Source organism: Anser cygnoides, chromosome 4 (assembly GCF_040182565.1).
Source record: "Anser cygnoides isolate HZ-2024a breed goose chromosome 4, Taihu_goose_T2T_genome, whole genome shotgun sequence".
Taxonomy (NCBI): domain Eukaryota; kingdom Metazoa; phylum Chordata; class Aves; order Anseriformes; family Anatidae; genus Anser; species Anser cygnoides.
The window spans coordinates 58374625-58398616 of NC_089876.1; the positions used below are offsets into that span (position 1 = coordinate 58374625).

The 23992-nt window shown below is 41.4% G+C and overlaps 1 protein-coding gene across 17 annotated transcripts in view; it reads left to right on the plus strand.

Annotated features, from left to right (window-relative positions):
- TENM3 (teneurin transmembrane protein 3) overlaps positions 1-23992 on the plus strand; it is a 1343587-nt gene that overhangs the window by 913948 nt on the left and 405647 nt on the right. Inside the window, exon 1 of one of the 17 annotated variants that reach the window (XM_066996186.1) lies at positions 10221-10346. The exons of 15 other annotated variants lie outside the window; for them this stretch is intronic. The gene's annotated coding sequence lies outside the window, so the exon portion shown is untranslated. Of the gene's footprint in view, positions 1-10220; positions 10384-23992 lie in introns of those variants that run through there. One more of the 17 variants, XM_066996185.1, reaches the window with a different exon arrangement.

Sequence of the window (23992 nt, forward strand, 5' to 3'; positions counted from 1 at the left end):
AGGGTAAGGTGCGCTGCTGGGAAGGAAATGTCCTCTGTGGAGGGTGAGGTTTCTGAAGATACCATCTGAACTAAATCTTTCCTACTTAAAACTTGCAGCAGTTTCATTCCAGTCCTTCTGTCTGGTTTCTGAAAGGACACTTGATGATGAGCAATGGACTTCAAAATAAAAAGATTTTTCTTTTTCCGTAGTGGTCTGTGTGCTGCTCCCAGCACAGTCACATTTTTGTTAGTTGATGCCCACACCTCCTGTGGGCAACTGAAGTGCAAAACTGAAAGGGAAATATTATACGTGCAGGAGTGTTGAGAAAAATGTGAGGTGGACAAAGCTGTGAAAAAGCTCAGAGATTGAGGAAGGTGGATTTGGGACTGATACGTGTGACTGAAGGAGATGTATGTGGGGAGAGCAAGCCAAGTGGGATCACCTGGAGCACATTGCACAGGATGGCATCCAGGTGGGTTTTGAATATCTCCAGAGGAGACCACAACCTCTCTGGGCAACCTGTCCCAGAGCTCTGTCACCTTCACAGTAAAGAAGTGCCCTCTCATATTCAGATGGAACCTCCTGGATTAGGAATAGTTATCCCCACAGTACCACAAATACCTATGACAAAACAAATAATGTCTTTATTCAGTGCATCGTTCTAGTGGCATGTAGTAAGAAAGATCAGGCAAAATCTATAGATTGTAGGAGATGAAAATGCCTAGTGATTAACTACTTTCCCTTTAAATAAGACTGTCCTCTAGAGAAGCTAAGTAGTTGATTGTTGTAGGTGGTATCCCTATATCTAAAAGCCGGGTACAGAATTACAGTTATGTGGGCAGCCTTGATTACTGATGTCACTGATGAATTTTTGATTGTGTGATGTAGCAACTTCATTGCTTTTTGCTATCATTTTTCACTGTAATATGTAATAATAAGTACATGTGCTTAAATAGTCTGATATTTACAAGAGGATTAACACATGCAGCTACACTTCTCTAAGCCATAGTAGTACTTATACATATAGAAAACAGAGAAAAATGAGAAATATTATCAGCGTAGGCATGGAACCTATTATCTAATTAGAAAAGGAAGTGGTGTGTGAATTTGATTATTGCCAATGTTGTTACTTATTTGTATTGCTGTGGCTTCTATGAGCACTCAGACTGCAAGAGCTCTCAGACTCACTGCATTAGATATAGCATAAATGGAAAAGACCTTTTCTGCTTGCAGAGAACTTACTATCTAAGCATTAAAACAAAAGCACCACAGCAGTGCAGCTAATGGTGGCACAGTGAAGCAGCATTGGTCAGCACAATAGAAGTGACCTCATCACTATCACAAATACTGTTTGAGCTTTCTGAGGTATCACAGGAAAGAAGATCTCTAAGAAGCAGCTAGAAAACAAGTGAGATAACTTTGAGACTTTTTTTTTAACCAAGAACTTCTTCCAAGTGTCAGAGAAATCATGGAAAAAAAACGCAGAGATGCATTTCAAAATTTAAGAATTGGCAACAGGGGCTGGCATCATATGCCAGTCTGACATGGGTGTTGAGCTCCTGACAGTAAGAAAGAGATGACTGTCAGGATGGGAAAGGGCAATGGGAGAATCCTTAAAATGAAGACAAGTAGCTGAAGTTCAACAATAGAGCAGAGGCTGCCAGAAGAAAGCGATATTGCCATGGTGTCTGAAATGGCCAAAGTGTCAGGCTGTAAAAATATAACCTTTGCAGGAACGCTCTGGAAAGTTATAAGCCACATAAAACTAAATCAAGAGATGTGTTTAGCTATTCTTTTACTTTCTATGGTAGAATTCCTTCTGACAGACATTACAAGTTTATTGTTCTGAGATTATTTTGAGAACTATTTATTCTATAATAGAAAAATATAAATGCATGCAGAACTCTAGTTTTGCCAAGACATGAGCAATAGATTGATGCTGACGCTTCTTTATGATTTTCCATTTCTTTATGATTTTCCATTTCTTTATGATTTTCCATTTCTTTATGATTAGTGTCAAACCAGAAGACATGTATTTGTACAACATGAATATACGAAGGGTTTCACTGTTTTTCGTCTACTAAATGCTTCAGAAAGAGGAACTAGAGCTGTGTGGTTTAGAAAGCTTCCAAAAAGCTTTATTTTTTAAAATGAAACTGTTTAGAACTATTTCCTCTTCCATTTTGCTTTGTTGCAAGTCCTGTTCCCAAAATAGCGGGACAGCTTTTCTTTGAGTCAGCAAATGTTAGCATTGGCAGTAGTGCTGTACTGGGATTTAAGTTTTCTGAGATTACCACCTTTTGTCTGAATTCAGTGATATCATAAACACATAATAAGTATTCAGTAGTCTTTATTACCTTTCCAAAAAAAATCTTGCCATTTCTTGCCAAATCTTATATTGCAAGTTTTGATTGATACAGTATTTCAGATCCAGTTTTGATCCAATGTAATTTGGGAGAGGTAGTGAAGGATCAGACATGCTGTGTGCGATGATACTGCCATGAAATCAGCAACACAAATGTTGCACTGATGTAGTAGTAGCTGAGAATTAAAAAGTGAAGATAATGAAAGTAAAAGTGCTTTTATTTTGTTTTTCATTTTCTGTTCTATTTCATTTTTCTATATTTACATTTCTGGGGAAAAAAAAAATAAGAACAGAAAGAACTTGTGTATCGAGAAGCCATGGGTGTTTCAATATCACCTTAACTAATATACCCTGTGTTCAATATAAACCCGAATGAAAACAAAAACAGAAGGTTGAAAGCATATGATGGAAGGGACTACGGCAGTCCAAATCGCTGTCAGTGCCAAAACTGTCTCTCTCCACTGTTGGAGGTTCTCCAGTGCTGAGGTAAATGTGTGAAAAGCACAGGGTTCCACTCAAGCTGCTGCATTTCTACATACACATACGTAAGGCACATTGTTCTGAATACAAGACGAATATAATGGAATCCAAATTTAGGTCACTGTAAGTTATTGAAATAAATTATGTTCAGAACTTCTATTTGAGGGTAGAATTGTCTGTTAGACAATTCTTTTTGTGTATAATTGTCACTGATGACATTTGGAGTTTTCCATATATAGTTTATAGTGATTTAAGAACTCTATATATTCAATTCAATTTATTTTATTTCAGTTAAAAAAAAAAAAGTATTTTAAAGCATTATGAACTTTTCTCAAGGCAGAAAAATAAACACATTTGAACAGAAAAGAACTGGAATTGCAGAAGGAGAATAATTCGTATACCCTGAAATATCACAAATGCTAAGTTAAAAAGTAAAAGAATTTGAATCTAGCAAAGTCAGTACAAGGCCATCAATATTAGTTCCTGTGACAAAGCTTCTGATTGCTCTGTCAGTGTATATGAATGTTTGCTTTTCTGTGTCACTTCCCTGTTTTCCCTAAATGGAAATCTCTCTATAGAAGATGGGCTTTCTGCATTCTTGTAACCTTTTTAAAGGTAACGCTTGATCGTACCCACTTCCTCAGGTTGTGATGCGGCAAACATGCCTGTGTATTAACAGAACTCTTGATCATAGTTGTCATACTATCTGGCACCAGATGGAAGGATTAAAAAAGGATTTCTACCTAGTAAATTATCAGAGTTACCATGCCTTTTTTTTTATCTTTGCACCTGATAACCTGGACAGTGACATGGTTCAGAGCTGACATACTCTTTATCTGTGTCACTGCCCATGTACTATCCGTGCAAATATATAGCTTACTTCCACACTAGTGTCTTTCTTCTTCCTGGATTCCTCCATCAGCAGATCGATCTACTTTGCAGAAAGAGGACCCCTAAGTCATTAACAGCATGTGGGGCTCCACATGTTGTTATGCTAACACACATAGCTTAGTACCGTACCAATAGGGGAAATTACCATTTTCAGCTCATGCTGTTTCTCTCACACAAGAATTTTGAATGCTTATCAGGATGTTACATTGCTACAACCAAATTAAAAATATATAAGATTTTTTTTCACCATAAGTTACATTCCATTGTTGTGGAAAACCATGGTGACCCTACAAATAAGATTCATGTAAGAAATACTATGTAGGAACGCAGGTCAAAAACCAACTGGACTTGCATACATTGTTCCTCAATAAGAGTAAGTGAGGTGTTCTGAGAATTCAAAAGAAGCAGGGACTGCAAGAAGCAATTATATTCTCTGATGATCTGATACTGTTGGAAATAGGAAGCTAGCCTTCTGTTACACAATTCCTTTGTCAGGCTTCTCTATAAGGTATGACAGGGAAGTGTTTCTATTAAAAACTAAAGTATCACTTGACAGGAAAAGTGAATGTATATATATTTATAGAATATAAATATTTATACATTTTGATTTCATAAAGAAGCATCAGAATATACAAAGTTGTTGTGAAACTGGGAGAAATGAGCACTCAACCTTGAGCCTGGAAAGACCGAAGAAAGCTGAGCATTGAACTGATATTTTTAGAATACGAAGTTCCAGAGTGTACGTGTGTACACAGAGGCTGTAGCCCCATGGCAAATGTATCATGCACCTCTGTTAGGCTCACTAATCCAGCTCTTCTGAGACAACTTCTGTGATTCCAAACCTCTGAGCCACTTCAAAGAGCTGCTGTTTTAAAAAAGTATCAAAGACAGGCTGGAAATAAAGCTCTACCCTCTGAACAGAGAACAGCACCTATCTGGTGGTCCTAAAGAAAGTAGCTGGCGGAGTATTGTATGCAGTAGGCAATATTTAGGCCAGGACAAGTACTTTGTTTAGCATTTGCAGCCCCATGACAGCCCAAAGACCTTGTAATTCTAGGAAAAAAAAAAAGGAAGGGAGAGTTCCCTGAGTCAGATAAAAACCAGCACATGCTGCTGAACCCCCCTAGTGCCATCCAGAGAGCCCTAACACCTCTCACTGAGCACCTAGAAAGCACACGACCACAGCACAAAATAATCTTTACTCTCATACAAGTATTAAGAAAAAAAAAAGAAAAATTAAGAAGGTTATTTCTTATTTTTCTGTGGGATAAGCAGGAGATGCGCTTAAGCTCTTAGAAGCAGAGGAATACCAAGAATAGTTTAGAAATTCTCCGTAGACTGTGTGCAATAGGCAAAATACAATAACTGCTGTAATGGCGCTCATTTGGAGCAATCTGCCCACCTCCGTCATGACTTGACTGTTTGTCGTATGCATCAATAAAACCAATGAGCCACAGCATCGTGTGCTTTCATTTCTGGAAGACGAGGCACCAGCATGACTTTTTAATGTATGTGCGTGTTTGCTATAAACAACACATATATCAGTGAAGATATTTGGGGATCTTGTGGTGCAGCTTTTCTCTGCTAGGGCAAAACGATTCGACTTAAAATTTCTATTTGCAGGAAGGACCGCATCACCCAATTTCCCTGTAAATATCTTCAGCTACTATTTATTGTTAGGCTTCTCCAATTATGCCATATATGATTTGATTATTGGGGTTAGCAGAACCATGGCTAATGGAATCAGTATCATGGCTACAGCAAGCTTTGTGCATTCTCCCTGCCAGTTTTCTGCATAACTACACTTATGTCACTCAAGCTGCACAGGGGTACTCTAACAATTAATTGTAAACCAGGGGGGAAACTTTTAATGGACCTCTTCTTGAGATCTTGTGTTAAAAAAAGAAAAGTTCCCATGAGTGAAGTATAAGTTAGCTTTTCCAGGGGGAAAAAAGGAATGAATTACATTTCTCTTCTTGTCCTTTAAATGAATAGCATAGTTTGGGTGAAATTATCGGGCAATTGCATGCCTTTTATGCAGATAATGCTATTTGATGAAAGCGGTGTTTTGATCTGCTGAGGATAATACAGATCCAGGGTTGGATTCATTGGTGAGAGTAAAGCTGTCTTCTGTGATAACTTCATCTCAGCATGAGGTCAGACGGGGAAAACTGGGATGGGGGATTAAAAAATGACACAGTCGGAGCAGTATTCAGTTCCCTGCTGTGCTCCTGGCTGCACACTATAGCTTATGTTTCTGATCTGTTATGGTATTGTCTGCTTTTCTCTCCCAGAGCAGAAAAAGATTGCTTAAAACTTTTCTTTTTTTCAGCTAGAGGGATTAGTTCAGTGCAGCTTTTTTAATTAAAGAAACTGTATCTTTTTCAATGTAATTTAAGGCTGTACAAGAAGGCCATCAGCATTCATAACTTAGCACTATTACCTGTAACAAAGCCTAGCCGTTCATTTTACATTCAGAACAAGAAATCAGCAGTGAGAGTTTGGAGGGTTAAAAAATTGATAATTGGTCCTATGATTGAAAGAATCACAGTTAGCCATTATCTCCCCAAAGTTTTCTGTGGAGGAATTTCAGACAGCTTTGCAGTTAGTTTATCTGGGCTTTCTTAATTAAATCTCCATGACATCAGGAGAGTGGTGAAAAAAAATACTCTGATAAGTGAAGATAGACCGAAGCATATTTTCTCCTCTAAAAATCTAAAAACACCCTCAAATATGAGAGTGGCATCCATTGAAAATGTCTCTGCAAAACAGGCAACATCCTCTTTAGATCCACGTTTAGTTTCAGTCAAGAGATTTTCTAAAAATATAACTAATACCTTTATTAATTAGGAATAATATGCAAATAATGTATACGTGTTGATGATACATAACAGTAGTCAGTGTGTATGTGTGTCTATAGAAGTGTGCATATGCATACACTTGTGTGGATGTCTATCTAAGTACATATCTATATGGACGTATATATGAATATGGATATACATCCACAAACACACGCATGTATTTTTTTCAGCTCCCAGAGTTGAATTTACAGCTCAGTTTAAGCAAGGTTAATGGCTAAAACCTTCAAATGTTTCAAATAAGGCCCATATGGTGATCACTTTACAAAGCATACAGGGACTGTGCTTAGGTTGCAACATACACATTTCCAGCTAAATTCCATGCCAGATCAATTAGAAACAGTTCTCCTGAGCAGACAGGAACAAACACAGATTGTTACCACTATACTGCCTGAACTCTTGTCTTCCAGGAATGAAAGCAGTTGTCTTCAATAGGACATACTTTACTAGCAACAGTCTTAGAAAAAAAATTAAAACAGTAATACTTTAATAAAATCTCAGTTTATATGTGTCAGGCAGAGCAATTCACATCTGAGTTATCAAAATAAAATAGCAGATCACTGTCCCTCATTAGAGCTTTTAGTTAGATGTACGTTTCCCCGACTGCATTTGTTAGTGATGTCTTCTACTGGGAGGACTACATGGGAGGGAGGAGGAAAAAGGAAAGAAACAGACAACAGAAAAGCACATATGGTGTGTGTTTTCCTCATTCTGTGTGCTTATCTTTTTTTTTTCTTTTTATTTTTTTTCCCCCTCAGATAATCGTTTCTGTAGATTTCCTTTATTTGAACAGTTAATTGGTGGGATTTGTTACAATGATTTTTTCATGTTTCTTTCAGCCAGAAAGCTGGGGGAAAAAAAAAAAAAGTTATGAAGTTTCTTTGAAACAAGGCCTCTTTCTGCTTGTAAAAATCATAAAATGTGACTCTTTTTTTTTTATGGAAACCTCTGCACACGCGTGTCAGGCTTGTATCTTGACTTGTGAGTTGCTGCAAGTGCTCTGCATCCCCCTGTAGATGGACCGTGTGGACAGTCACCCCACTGCGTGTGTGCTGGGCAAGTGTTACACCAGCAAACACGAATCTCGTTTTTTTCAGATTCAGCTACTCATTCACGGTGATGGCGATAGCAGCTTTTAGTGATGGCTCCTACTTCTGAATACAAGGTGATTAAAATGATGATGAGCTTGATTTTAAGGCCGTAAGTTTAGCTCAGCCTGTAGCTCCTAACGCGGCATTAGCGACGTCTGGAAGCCGGTTTTGTATTCCCAATCATGTGCAAACCCCTTCTGGTCCCTTTGTAGGAACTCAGTGAAGAGGGTCAGCACTTGCGTGCAGCTCAAGTGCATCATTTCACCAGAGGTCAGCCCGGCACGGAGCTTTGTTTTACGCGGCGCAACACAAACTAATGTAGTGGAAAAGCATGACCCCCATTTAAAGGTTGATTTGTATGATAATCAGTACATTTAGTGGCTTCAAAATGAATGTGCGTAAGGCCCTATCTCGCTTTAATTAAGGTAATTAAGACATATTTCCCTCTGCAGACAGCTATTTAATTTTATGGCTCTGTCAGCGATCGGATCAGGAGCTCCGTTCTCCAGTTGCGCGCAACTCGGAGGGCGCCTTCCTCCGGCAGCCGCCCGGGCTGGGGACAGCATCCCGGCCCCCCTCCCCCGGGGGCAGCGCCCCCCGACCCCTTCCAAGGCCGGGGGGGGTTGCGGCGGGGTCCCGCAGCCGGCCCCGCACCTCCCGGCCCGCTGGCGGCGCTGCGCGGGGATTGCGCGGAGCAGCTGGGGGGAGGCAAGGGGGAGAGGGGCGAGAGGTTTGGGAAGGGGCTGGCGCCGCCGCGGAGGGTTCCCTTCGAAAAAACCTCGAAGGCATCCCCTCGAAAACAACTGGTAGGCGAGGAGGGAGGCGTGCGCGTCTTTTCCTTCTCTCTGCGCCAAACGGGGAGAGAGGAAGGCAGCCTGGAGGGTCCGGTGCCGTCGGGGAGCTGGCGTTAGGAGGGCGCTTTCCCGCAAAGCTCCGGCACAAACGTGGCCGCAGACTTCTCAGGGTAGTTTAAAGGCTGAAGGATGAAATTTAATTAAACTTCGGTAAGCCCGGTAATGCGACTCGAGTTGCGAAAAGAGTACCAAAATAACTTAAGTCTGAACTTCAAATGCGTATTAATAAGTATTTGACATTTGTTGTTTATCCGGTGGGCTTTGCACAAGGAAGAAATTATATATTCTTTCTCTCTATAATACAGGAGCAGCTAGAGCCACTTCGTTCGGGGGCGGCAAAAAGTTCTGTTTAGCGCCGGATGAACGGCTTTGGCTAAGGTAGTGCAAATTAGCACAAAAATACGCCACTTTTTACATTTGCATTTGCAAAATACGAGTTTTAATTTGGCGTTAGGAGACTGTAAGCCAAAAGAAAAAAAACAAAGCCAAGAACAAAACTGTATCTGAAGCCGTGACTCTACGAGATTTGCTTTTAGTTTGGCAGAAGTGCCGTTTCGTGCAGCCTGCAAGTAGAGTTGCGGTGTGTGGCTGAGTCCGGGGCAAAGATTTTTCACGTTTACCTCGCTGCGCGTGTTTTGCGACAAAGAAATTTCGTGCGACTTGCGTTCTCGCACTCGGAGTGCTTTCTTCTAAGGACAACCCTCCCCGTGCCACGTTTGAGTTGAAAGCCAAGGTCACGCCGGCGCTGCCCGGGCACGCACCTGCCCGGCTCTCCACCCGGAGGGGCGTTTGGGCCCCCTGCCTCCCGGCAGCCCCGTGGGTTACCTCGGGTAAACCTCCCCACAGAACTGCTTCCCCAAACCTCTTGCTAACAGGAGTTACTTGGTAGCAGAGCAGCCGCTTTCCCGCGGTCAGGACGAGTTGACCAAAACACCCGGTGTCGTTCCCCGGGCGCTCGGTGTGAGGAATTCACGCACCGGCTGCCCGCTGCAAAACGTTCGCCACACGCGTGGCTTTCCCTCAGAGCTGCTGCATAACGGTGCTTTACAGTGCGGGCGGGTTTGTTTTTATTATTATTATTATTATTATTATTATTATTATTATTATTATTATTATTATTATTATTATTATTTATTATTATTCTACTTCTCATCTTTCCGTGCAGCATCCGCTGCGGTTCCCCGGCGCGGCTCCCAGCCCTGCGAGGGTCTTGGCACCCTCTCGGGCAGGGCCCCGAGCAGAAGGGCGGTGGGCGCCCCGGGGGGAAGGGAGAAGCCCCTCGGGCCAGCTGTGCGGCTGCTTGCCGACCCCCGCGGTGGCACTGCGGGCAGGAGGCGGCACTCGGGGCAGCGGAACACCGGGGCTCGCCTTGGCGGCGTTCAAACAGCGGAGCCGCGGCAGGTGAACGAACGGGGAAAGTTTGGGCAGCAGAGCCGTCCCGCTGGCGGCGGGGGGGGACCCCGGCGGGGCTGCGGGGGGGCAGCGGCAGCCGGGTCCGTGCCGGGGCCCGGTCCCCCCCGGTGCCCACCGCGCCGGGTGCGGGCGGCGGCTCCTCCCCGGCTCCTCCTCCTCCCGCCGCCCCGCCGGGGGTGAGGGGGGTGAGGCGGGGGGAGCCAGCTCAGCGGGGCGCGCAGCGGGGCCGCCAGCCATCGGCCCTCCCCCGGCCGGCCCCCGGCCCTCCCTCCCGCCCGCCCGCCCTGCCTCCCCGCGCTGCCGCCCGCTCGCCCGGCCTGACAAAGTGCCGCTCTGCGCCGCTATCACCCGCTGCCGCCGCCGCTGCTGCTGAGGCGCGGAGGCGGCGAGGCTCGCAGCACGCCCGCCCGTGGTAAGCGCCGCGCTCCCTCACGGCGAGGCCGCCTGAGGTAGGGGCTGAGGGGGGACCGGGACCGGGGGCGGGGGGACGCGGGGGCGCCGGGCCTCGGCACGGCCCGGCCCTGCCCTGCCCTGCCCGCAGCCCGAGCCCGGTGCCGAGCTCCCGGCCCGGCTCCCGGCCGGCCCCGCGGGCGTGAGGCCGAGGGGAGAGGCGGAGGAGGCGGCCCCGGGAAGTTGGCGTTGGGTCTCGAGCCCGGGGGCTGGCAGCGGGGGCTCCCGGAGCCTGCCCCGGCTCCCGGGGGCTGCCCTGGCGCAACCTGCGCGGCGGGGGCGAGGGCGGCCGGCGGGGAGCGGGGGAAGGGGGGACCGGAGGAACCGGGAGGGATTTACACCGAGGTGAAAGCGGAGAGAGCCGAAGAAAGCGTGCGCTGAGCAGGGGGAGCGCTGGGCTCCCCGCCGGGATCGCGGACACTTGTGCTGCCTGCGCTCCGGTTGGGTTTTTTGTTGTCCCCCCCCCCCTCCTCGGACGCCCCGGGCAGTTTCATTGTTGCCGTGCCGAAAAGTTTTATGTCGTGAAGTTGCTCTAAAGCAAAGTAATGCAACGAGATAAAACACGGGGAAAGACGTTTTTATGTGCTCGCACGCTGTTAAAAGTTTTAATAGGAGCTATTTCTGTAAGATGCGTCGTCCTAGGCTCAGCTAAATCTTTACATTTCAAATACTTTTTTTATGAGAAAACTTTACCGTTCCTACGCTTCCTAAAAATTATGGGTCCTTATTGCCAGCTTTCTTAGACGGATGCTTGTGTGACTCTGTTCGGGTGGTACCTGTCCTATGTTATCGACTCGGTGCCAGGCATTTTGCATCACCCTTTTGAAGCCTTAAAATACTGCTCTGTGGCTGCCTCCGTCCTGAGACTGATCGAGTGAGGAGCGTACTGAAGTACAAGCGTTGCACTCCTGGGGTCAGTTGTGCTGCAGAAGAGTTAATTGTAAACCACGTAACGAGAGTCTCGGGGTGAAAAATACAGCTGCAATTCTCCTCTGAAACAATGCAAGCCTCGATCAGAATTATTGGTGCACTCGTATCTAGCACATTGGCTTAATGTCATATGTAAGGAAAGATTTTCTATAAGGTGTACGTTGCTTTAATGTAGGAATACTTAGGAAAGGGTCCTACCTAGGTTTGAATATATATATGGTAAATATATCACTTAAATCTGAGGAAAACATTATTTTTTTTACCAACCCATTACATTACAATTCCTACCTCAGCCATTATGGACTTGCTGGGATATTTTCAGTGGTCTGGGAAATCAGGGGAGGAGGAAAAAAACAACAGTACTGAAGTATTAGATGTATACCTCTGATTAAAAAGTAGAATTAAATGAGTTTACATGAGCGGACACTGAGATGAGAGATAGCATTTCGTAGAAGAAATGGTCGACCATGCTAAGGAGCTTCTTTTAATAATTATTGGAGGGGAAAAAATCCAGAATAACATTCATAATCCAGTTTGCAAGTTAAGACTGGTACTTCAGTCAAATCTCTTTGAGTCCAGGAGAAATTATTTGCTGTTTGAATAGAAAGGGCAAAAAGGATTAAGTAATAAAAACTGGATTTAAAGTTGCAAATCAATCCACAAATTAAAACCACTGTTTTGATACGGACCCCATAAAATACCAGAAAAAGCAGTAATAATCAACTTGAAGGTACGTTTCTGTCATCTCGTAGCCCCAGCAGCTTTCCAGGGCACAGGCTGGGCTCAGGGAGATGCCTCGTACCTTCAGCTCTGGCTGCAATCAGCGGGTCTTATGCAGAGCCCGTGTAGATGGGTGCGAAAACTCCCGCTGACTCGCATCAGATTTGGATTAGGCCCAATAAAAACTGAGAGTACTCAGCAACTTGGAGGATCAGGTGCTGTTTGTGAAGACTTAAAACACCAGAGACCTCTGTGAAGGCTTCAGGTCAGAAGTACTTTTTTATTTTGAAGTGATGCTGCGCGTGCTGTACTGAGAGTCGATCCTCGTGTTTCTGTTAGAAGCGCATTTCTCTGGCAGCATATGAAAGAATGAATATACAAAATGCCTAAAGAGAAATCACAGAGATTTTTGCAAAATCTTACACAAGTATGTTGTACTTCAAGAGTTAGAGGTAGGTTTGAACCGTGGTACCAGCCATTAGAGACTGTAATAATCTGATTAATATATGCAATATTATTACTGCTTTTTAAGAATAACTTTACTGTATAACCTTCTCTATTAAATGAATACATGCAAACTCTTTGATAGGCGTACTGTTGTAGCAGATGTGGTGATAGTGTGACTTGAGCATTTTAAAACATCAAAATGCTCCTGCAAGTCGGTGTAGTCAATATACCACAAAAAATTCTGAGGAATAATTTTAGTGTGTTGTAATAAAAAAATCTTGGTTTGATTAATTAATTTATTTTTTTTCCCAGGCTAGCTGGTCAAAATATGTAAGTTCTTTCAGGATATTTGCACGCGATCCCTGTTAATAGGCTGAGAAGAACCTTGTAATCAAAGTAAATGCTTTCACTTTATAATAGCGTAGTGTAATCTGCAAAGTTTGTGGTAAAATAAACTCAAAGTTAGGGTAGACATCCACACTGTCATCTGAGCGATTTGAAAAGGAAAAAAAAAATCATTTAATTTCTGAAGGTTACAGAGGCTTTAAAGAGTGCTGTTGTGAAAATGTGCGCTTTAACAACCTTTCCTTCTCTTAGTTCTAAAACTGATTAATTACTGTGTCTTATAAAACCTGATTTATTTCATAGTTTTTTCATACCAAGCATTACCATTATGAAGCTCTCCTTATAATTGAGATTAATGTTTCTGAGCAAAGAAGTGGTTTGGAGGGCTGCATTCATTTTGAGTGCTGTTCTAATCAATTTTAGATACAGCATTTCACAATGTATCAGTCTGCATCCAAACCTGCCTGATTATGTAGAATTAACTTGTTAGTGATTGATAGCAAGCCTGCTCCATCTTGAGAAGTGATTTGTTTCAAAACAAGTGTTATGGCTTCCAACAGTTTGGGTGCAGGGTCAGGCGACTCAGATGCCCTTTCTGCAGGCTGAATGAAGCTCGGCAGAGTAGTTAGGAAGAAATGGTGTGCTTTTATGGAAAACAGGAAAAACCTCGATCAAATGGTGCCCCTCCAACTGCTGCGTTGGTCTTCGCATACAGGCTGGAGTGACAGGTACAATGCACGCGTAGCATCTTCATGCATCGCTACGTGCTGTAACCATGCATGTCCGCCAGGTTGTTCTGAAGAATAATTACCTTTACTTTTTAAAATCAAAACTTAGGAGGCAAGTTTCGGACAACAAAGCGTAACTGCGTGTTGCCTACACAGGCAGTGAAAGATTTATTATTATTTTTTTTCTCCTTTGAAAACCAGCAAGGATAGTACTTTTTTCGATATCTGCTGAAATATGTGCACAGTCTTCTCTCTGTGCACTTTCTGGTCTCAGCCTCACCACCATTTCTTTCTTAACCAACAGTATATGGTCACACACTCCTGCTGAGTGTGAGGCATTAATATTTAAAGCCCAGGAAAAACTGATTTCTGGATAGTGGGAGAAAAATACATTAAAAAGAAAAAAAAAGGCAAACTTTTGGGGGAAAAATAGAGAGAAACCTCTGAAAACAGTAAACGCAATCCTCGAGAGGTTTTTGTGTGTATGTATATTACCAGGATAGTGGTTTCAGTCTAAATTGTATTTATTTATGTATTTCTTGCAAGGGACGCTAATTGCATTCAATAGGTTTTTAAGTTTGTTTCTGTATTGAACCAATTAGCTTGTTAGTTTATACGTGCTTGTAAACAGTGCACAGAACGTTGCAAAAAAACACTTCCAGCTTTATGCAGATCAGAAGCTAATAAAATTACAAAGTATTTACGAATACCAACCCCTGAGTTCTTTCTCCACACCACTTAAATCATTCTTTTGCTGTGGAAGAACCACTGTATTAGTACAGGTTCATTGTAGTTCTGGAACAGAAATAGCTGCTACTGGTCTAATACAAAGGGAGCACTCTTTTAAACATATTCCAAAATAAAGATCACAACACAATTGGTATCTCAGATCGCCTTCTTAGATGCATGCCTGTGTGCATGATATATACTTCATCCTACAGCATATTTACTTTCGTTGTAAAATTGTTTTTATACAGAGATGATAGATAAATGACACATGACTGAGAAGTAATTTAAGCCTGACAATGTTCTGTCTTACACATACAACGGGTCTTGTCTAGGAGTAGGTGTGCTTTTCTAATTTAGACTGAAATCCAGCACAGAAGTTCAAGACTAGCTGACCTAATTGTTTTAAATTTTGCATCTTTTATCCGTGCAACAGATTCTGGGGTTGTTGATCCTCGATGTGTATGTTTGTGTCTGCAAAAAGTTAATTGTAAACATGAGTGCCCAGAAATAGAGAAAGCAAAACACTAAGCTAGAAATTGGAAAGTGCTATACCACATTCAGCACTGACTAACATGCCCTGCAAAGGCACCGAAATCAGCAAATTACCAGGAGTGCTCTGTACTGCTGGACTGGGAGTCTGGAGTATCTCTTTGTGTTAAAATCTCTTTCATGTGGTACGTGAATGTTATAGGTTGTAGTAGCAACTTTGATTTGGTTGCACAGTAGGCTTTCATGAATGCAAATGCAATCTTCACATATAAAAGGAAACAGAAACAGTTTTCAACATGAGAAAAGATGTTAAATTATTTTTGTTGACTTTTTCCCTGTTTTGTTTTTATTTTTTAACACTTGTGGTAAATGTTTAAAATGAGAATCTTAATGTGTTAGCTATGCATTATAATTATGTAATAAGAGTCCTTGTTTCCTTATTTTTTTTTTACTTTTTTATTTTTTGTCCCTAGCACTAGAATGATTGTAGAAATTTATAGTGCAAAACAGGTTTGTCAACTTTGTTTACTCTTAAAAATAATTTATTTCAAAAGGAAGGAGAATCTTTCTCTTTAAAGGCAGTCTATATAATCTGCTTCTGCGGGGGGAGAACAGAAAATCGAGGAGTTTATTGTTCCTTTTTTTCCCCTTTGAGTCTCATGCAAATATGCATTTTAAGCTTCTCACTGAAATTACCACTTCATGAGGCAAAGTTACAGTGTGCTCTAATGTATGTAAGGGCGTTCAGCATGGAGGGAGGGGTGATTTTCCTGTCACAAAGTTGTCTGAAATGACTTTTAGAGGTCCATTTCCTTTGATACAGAGACATAAATAGTTTTTAAGAGCTGATACATCGTCTAAGCATATCAAGTTAAACAGAAAATTCTAATGTCCAGCCCCAGTTTTCACTTCCTAGTGTAACCTTTATATCTGTATTTCTGCACCTAAATTGCAGAAGTATAAAACAGCACATTATAAAAAAAATTAAAATATTACAACTTTAATTTTACCTGTGTCAACATAGAGAAATGTCCAGGAAAAATGGCAAATATTATCAAGTAAGTCTTTGTTGATACGAAACTTGAAACGTGTCATATTGAAATCAATAGTGTTGTTGGTGTTATTTTCCAACATTGTGTTGAATTTCTAATAGTACTTTTTGACAGCAGTTAAAGCAAAATACAAAGGAACGAATGTGTTTTATTTCCGTACTTGAGTCTTGACAGTTTTTGCTGTCTTAAGAAAACTCCTGCCAATGCTAAAATGGGTGAAATATAGATTTCAAATACTTTCCTTGGCAGGAATTGTAATAGTCACTGTATGTTAGAATTTCTTAGAGGGAAGCCAAGAAGAAAACGTAAACAGCACATAGTTTACCACGAGGCAACAATAGTTCCCCTAAATCATCCAAGTCCTCGATACATCCAAATCCTACGATTGTCTGGGTCGTGGCGTGGGTGACTGTGTAGTGGTTGAAGAAATCATCAGCGCTAATAAGTGTTACTTCAGATTAGTAAATGAAAGCCTGCGTCCTCCTTCAAAGGCCTCGTCCATTCTCATTGTAATTCTTTGAACGTTTGTCTGACCTTTCTGAAGAAATCAGGCTGAAACTTCATGCTTCTAGTGCCACAGAAATAAACTGACCAGAACTTGGCCTGAGCAGCTTGCAGTGTGATGACAGGTGTGGTGATACATCTTCAGCACAGAAGTAACAAATGCTACGTGCCACATCTTAGCAAATTGCTCATTTAGTTAAATCTCTTTTTCCTATCGATGAAACGCTTATAAGACTAATGAGTTCTGAGTAGGTTTAGGGAAGTGAACAGTATCACTGTTGTCTAGCAAAAATCGAAAGGCAGATTGTATTGCTGAGCGTTTTTGTGCCAGTTCTGCGTCTGCCTATACATTCAGGAGGCTGGGGTGGGCGGAGTGCTTTTGTTTTTATGAATGGCACCGTGTAGATGTGTGAGGCGAGGACATGCCCCGCTAACATGACTGGAGAATGGAGACACGATCATTTACCTTGCCAGACGTAGGGCCTATATTCATAAGACAGGTTTCACTTTAAGTCTAGATTTCCCTTAACTCCTTTGTTCTGAGAAGAATTTATATCTTCCCTGTTACAAAATACATGGCTAATTTGAATGGGCTTTGGTGCCCCTGGAAGGCACTGTGGCTCAGGCATTCTCTATTTCCCGTTATAAGAGAAAAACCTGCTAGCGAGCTTGGCAAAGCAGAAAATAGTGCATGTTATTAATTTTTCTTGAAAAGACATTCTTTACTCAAGTACCAAGCTCTCAGTGTCCGCCTACTCCCCTGAAGCGCCGGCCCAGACCCAGGCGGCTGTAGCCAAAGGAGGGTTGGATGCTGCCGATGGCGTGGCTACAGGCAGTGAGCACCTACGTACTGCTTCAGCAGCAAACAAGGCGGCACTGGATGAAGTCTACGGTTTGGTCAGCAGTTGCTGAACGGTTTGCTCACTGCTGTTCCCATTTCAGAAGGTAGATGCGTTACAGTCTTACAGCGAGGGCACAATTGGAGAAACATGGCTTCTCCACAAATGGTTGTCTGAGGCTCGACCAAACACATCGTTGGGAGTATGGGGCAATTCTAGCTCGTATTTGGGAAGTCGGGGCGGTAGGCATTCAGACACATCTCTAAATGTGATTTCCCTTCATCCACAGCTAGTTAGAAAATTAAGACTTGGGGCAATGGAGTCCTTCATCATTATGGTTTCTATCTTTTGTGTTGGGCCTGATTTAACAGATCACTTTGTGTGTATGATTGTGTAGGTGGTAGCAAGGATTCCTTTACAGCTTTTCATGTCTTGCTTTGCTGCTTGCTGTGGTAATACACAGTATTTGTAATTGTTTAATCTTCAATAGTAGTAATTTAATTTTTATAGAACTTGCTGGCAGATGAATGAAAGCTTTCCTGGCAGCTTTATGTATATGTGTGTGTGTGCACGCACGTGTTGACCATTCAGTTTGACTTAATAGGCACCATAGAACAAAATTATTAGAGGAATTTTTTTCCCCTCTTTGTGTGACAATGGCAGAAATGTGTGATTTTTGGCAGAGGCCAAGATGTTGAGATGACAAACCCCTGATACACTTAGGGTCTGAGGTCCCTGGTGACATGTCTGTGAACGCTGGGAGTAGAAATGCTCGTCATCTTTCAAAAGTTTTTGATAATTTGTGTATTATTAGACCATGAAATAAGACCCACCTTGTAATGAAATATTCATGTTTGTAGCCTGTTTTCATCTTTCACATATTTCATGCAGTCAATAAGAGGTAGCAATTTGTCTAAATACATGATAACCCAGAGATACATTATGGATTACTGTATTGTACAGGAAACTTGGTAAGCGATCAGAAAAGCAGGGTTTTTCTTTTCTCTCGAGTGAAGAATATCTTAGAGTAAAAATGGAATATCAGCTCCTACTTTGCATGAAATAGTTATAAGTACATTTAGAAATGTTTAAGTGGCTTAAAATGCATAGATGCATAGTCATTTATTCTTTTGATAATTTTATGTTAATTGCAGAATGATATAGGGCTAATGATACAAAATGTTAGCAGTTTAGCAGTTCTAATGATATGTTTAAGAACAGTGCAGTCATTAAATTCAGTAAACTGAATATGTGGACCTCATAAATAAATGCTGAATTATAATACAAAACACACCATGACCAAATTAATTAGTATGTTTAATCTAGTGAATTCCAGCTAGGCTGCATACAATATGGACGTGTATTTAATTTCTAAATTTAATATTAGCTGCATAAGTCAACTCTCACTTAGTGCAGAATTAGTAATAGAATAATAGAAATTTAATATCTTCTACTGTTTTACATAAGCATCTTTTTTTCTTTTCTGAGCAAGATGTTTTAACTCTGGTAGGCAGAGATTTTCGGTGCTTATTAAAAGATGGACCTGAGCGGTGATGTTCCCCCGCCACCTCCACCATATGATAGCATGTCATCGTCAGAAGGTAGAATTCAAAAGGTCCGCAGTGACAAACTCACTCAGTCAAAATGGCAACACTCATTCAAACTCAGTCAGCAATCTTAACGCAGAATATTTTGAATTTACCTATTTGATGGAAACATTGTGTTGGTTGCTTCGCTGTGATTGTTATATCAAATTTTATTTATCCATGGCAAGTTTAAAAATGCCGTCTCAATTATTTTTCATTTGAAAGCCTTATTTTTCAAAGAAGCCTGAAAAAATAAGGGTATTTTACTTAAATATTTTTACCAGTGAATAGTCTCAATTTTTTCTTAAATTAAAAGTTCTGTTTTTTTGTTTTTTTTTTGGTTTTTTGTTTTTTTTAATCATGTGAGTTACAGAGCATCATTTTGCTTTGTTATAGAGATTTTCTGGAACTCTGCTCCTGAATTCTTAAGTGTGAATTTAGGACAGAAATAGGGTGATTTTGATGTGTTTGTTATTAAACCTAATTCTGCAAATCTCTAAATAATGTATTTAGTTTGTAGGTCCAGTGACTTCAACGAGATTGTGTAGTGAACAGGCATCGTGCCTGTGATCAGTGGAACACAGGCTGAGGCTCATTGCTTCCACGGAGTATTCTGCTCAAGATGAGGAGAGTTTGGGAATAATCAGTGTGCTTTTTCCATCTTTTTGTCTTGGTATGGGATTATACATCCCGCTATGTCTACCTCTGCATTGCAGTTTTAGTAAATACTTAGGAACCATTCAGTCTTTATGGAGTGACCATAAAGCACCGAGCAGTCTGACTGCACTCTGCTCCTCGGCGTCTAACCTTACTGTTCAATAAGCAAGAGCCCTCTCGTCCAAAAGGTGGCATGATTAGGTTATGCCTCTACTACTGTATTAAACAGTGTGCTGTAACTTTGCAAAGTACTGGGGCACAGTCATCTGTATGGCTTAATTCTTCAAGAGCATCTGGGCAGTGGTTGGAGCTGTACTGATTTGTGCTTTCCCAGACGAGTCCTGGGCATGGTTCTGCACTTAAGGCTAGGGACGTGTTCATGGGGCCATTCCCAGTAAGTGCTTTGCTTGCAGCCCCCCGATTCAGAGGTTAAGACTTTTTACTAGCACAGAGCTGATTTAATTAGACCCATCTTGAGCAGGGGTTCGGGCAGGATGACCTCCAGAAATCCTTTTCAGCCAAAATGATTCTGTGCTTCCGTGCCTGCTGACTGCACTCCTTGCAATCCTTCTTGGGGCGTTGGATTTGCTAGTTTGGGCACCGCACTGGAGTTCGGTGTTGCTAACTTCATTGACCCCATTTGCAAGAGCAGTTGGGTTTAATGGGCTCAGAATTTAAGTCATAGCATTATTATTTTAATCAGTTGTCATGATCTGATTTTATTTTTTTTATAACCTGTTGTAAGGGGTCAGTCTTATCCACCCTGATTGTATAAGATCCTGTTAACTCATTCAGAGGATTTGTAGGAATGGAATAGCCCAGTGAGGACCCTTTGTGTTGGAAACTTTAAGGTATTTCTTGAACAGAGGTATTTTACATTTGGGAAGTTAGCTTTTTGTAATATGCAAATCACAAAGAAAGGACCATACTAAAAAGCCTTTTTTTCAGTTCTTAATTCAAATTCTTGAATCATTGCTAAATGAGTTAAGTTGTCCTACACCAGGCACTTGATAAAATTAATTCAAACATTAAGATGGGAAAGGCTAACTTAATTCAGTACACACACCTTCTAACTACTGCATGGTACTAACCTGGCAATTTAAGTTTAGTTGTTTAAATTACATAATAGATGCACAAAAGCAAACATTGCTGTTTGTGGGCAACGTGATGTATGGGACACCCATTAGCACCTTTTTGTTGAGTTTTTGTTGTGAGAGTGGATCAAAGGTGATTTATATCTGACTTAGTATGAGAATCTTGATTCTGTATGTTTTTTAGAATTTATTTCTTTCATGTAGCTTATTACAGAATGGACAGGGGAAACAGGTTATGGTGTTGGTTTTTTTAATGTTGATGAGAGGAATAAAAAAAAATTTTTTAAACCTCAGCTTTTTGGATGTTTATGTCAAGCTAAGAGACTCTGCTTCCATGCGATGCCTAAACCGCACCTACAACACCTGATTACTCATTGATGTAAAAACACTTACAATCTATAGATCAGACTTTAAGGCATTTACTTAAAATGGACTCGAAAAACCATTAGGTACCTAAGATGGAAAATAGTGTGGGCTCTAGCCTGCTGAGTGCAAGCAGTTCACTGAAGCCTAAAGACTTAGGAAGCACTTTTTCTGCGGTGCTTCAGTTTCATACCCAGTTAATGGAGGAAAATAAATGAAACTATCTACAAGGGATCTCACCTGAGGTTAGGCACCTGAACAGGCTATCGTTGTGATGGTCTTTACAGCATGTCACAACCTTCTCTTCATTGCTTTGAAAGTTGGACACTTAGTGCAGTAGCACTGCTTTGTGAGCAGCCTAAAGTGCAGGTTCAGTTTTCTGATCTAAGCTAGGCAGACTGGGCTTTGTACGTAATGCCTCAGCCAACACAGCATCAACAAATGTGAGAGCGCTGCAAAAACAGTGTGGATGTTAAGGGTTTCTTTAACTGGAACTAAACTATTTTCAGTTCTGCTTTATTTTTAACATAACTGAAATGACGTGACAGAGACTTCCAAACTGTTGTTTCATGATCAATTGGAAGGCTGAATATTATCCCCCAGTCTAAATGAGATCTTGATTTTTACATTAACATATATGATCAGCACATTAAAAATGAATATTGCTGCGAATATGTAGAGGTTTTCATAGTTTTTTTTAAGCTCTGGCTTAGATTTATGTTGTTTCAGAAAAAAATGTTTATATGCTATTTCATTATAAACAGATTAACTGACAAGCACTGTATCTACTGCTATTGTGAACATTTTTGCTAAATACAATTCAGAGAATTTTAAATTAGAAGATGTGCAAAAATTGGGTCAGATACATTTAACTATTAAAACTCTCCTAGCTTATTTATGTTTTCAAAATGAAAGTAGAAAATGTCTGTAGTTTTCTTTCTCATAACATTCCCAATATATTTAGTTTTATTCCATGTTGTTCATATCCAACATACTATGGGTCCTGAAAGCTTGGTCTTAATATTTCTTTGTCCTCTTCTGCAATGCCATCCTCATGACTCAGCCCTCTTACATTTCTCTCTGATGGCTGAAAACCCCTCTTAGATACCAATTTCTCCTGCCAGAAGATGGGTGATACGATTTTTGTGTGACAGCTGCACAGACTGCTTGTTCTTTAGTCTCCTCTGTGGTTGTTCATAATTGTCCTTAAAAAAAAGAAAAGGCTTTGGTTTGATTAATATATTACTTTCACAGACAGCATTTTCTTAAAAACAAGCAGCAAACAAGCAAGCAATCTCATCCTGCACCCTCTGCAGCCTGCCTTCTGCCCTTTTACCCTCTCCCTTGTACTAGCTCAGCTGTTAGCTTGGCAATATACTGAATTCAGAACAGCAGCACAGTTAAAAAATAACTATTCAGAATCTTCTTTGTTGTTGGATTTTTACTATTATTTATTTATTTATTGTCAGGCTTGTAGTGAGCTCGCTGACCCAGTTCAGCAGGCAGTCACGACGTAGTGGTAGGTGCAGGGCAGGAATACGAGGATAGGACTGCCTCTGTCTCTTCAGTATATTTAAAAAATGATTAGCAACATAGCACACCTTCTGCATTTTCCTGACACACTAAATTAGAAACACTTACAGGAGAAAATGAATTCCTAGAAATGGCTTTGCTACTTATGTTTTCCTCTCTGTGATTTCCTTTGTTTCATACTCAGCATCACAGCAGAAAACTTTCTAGCTGGATAAGCTAGTCAAGAGAGACCATAAATAAAAGAGAGGAAATTGAAGTACAAGACTACTGTTTTTCTTTTCCTTTTTTTTTTTCCCAATAAATGTATGTGTGCATGCATACGGTAGGGCCACATGTTTCTTTTCATACATATATATTCCTTTTATAGAAGGAAAGGCAATGATATTGAGATTCCCTTGCTCTGTAATCGAATTGCAATCATTCTCCAGGAGTTCAACCAGCGGCAGAACGGATGTTGCAGCAATCAGCAGTTGTTTATGGAGAACATAAGAGGGCTCTTTTCTTTAGGCATGTGTTTCTGTATTTGAGTTTAAAAAAAAAAAGTCAGTATAGTGTCAATGCTGTTATTTGTGCCTCTCAAAAGTTTTCAAGGAAGGGGTAATCTGACATTGTTTATTTTGTCAAAAGCAAACATTATGTAATAATGCAGCTTTCCCCCAGTCTTTGCTGATCATTTGGTGCTGGGTGGCAGGGTTGCAACAGGAGGAGATGCAACAGTTCATGTAGCTTTTCCTACCGCCTATCTGTTTTTCCTTTCAGACATGGATATATATGAAGGATTCATGGAGATTTTCATAGTCTAACCCTACCTTTTAGTACCAGCTGATGTGACAGCAGGTAATTCTGCATCCGGCGATGGACTTACAGTTACGCCTTGTGCAGCCTTGCTGCAGTTTTGAGGCAGCACAGCTCAGTTCCTGTTTTTGCCTGGAGAAGGTCATAATCACTTAGCTATTAGTTATGATCACTGATTTCTCCTGTTCAAGTCGTTCTGTTTCCCACAGAGCACTGAAAGATTCATTGGCTCAAAAGAGGGCAAAGAAGGGGGGGACGCGTCTTTACAGCCTGATGCTTAGGGCGTGCATTTAAGGAGGGGAAAACTTATAGCTTCCTTTAATCTGCCGGAAATGTCCTTCTCCTTCATTCCTGCCACTGCTCTGGCACAGATGCAAGTACTGGTATGGTTTGGGGCTCAGCCAGAATTTGTCTGTCTGAAAGGTACTTTTCTGTTTTTTTTTTTCCGCTCTCTCGCTCTCTCGCTCTCTCTCTCGCTCTCTCTCTCGCTCTCTCGCTCTCTCTCTCGCTCTCTCTCTCCTTCTTTTTTCTTGAGTTAGCCTGTACTAGTTCAATTTGCAGACTGTCTCTTGGAGCACCGTACAGTTGCTAGTGCTGGTGCACAGAGGGAAGGATTCAGTAGCCAAGGCTGGGAATAAGAAATCACTAAGAAGGTTGGGAATGCACTTTTTAAAGGGATTATATGGGATTAAAGTGAGCATGTAAGTACAACGTAAATGCATATGCAGTAAAAGGCTAGGACATGGCCACATCCTGCTTGTAAGGGATGTTACAGCTTCCTGGCCCAAATCTGAGTT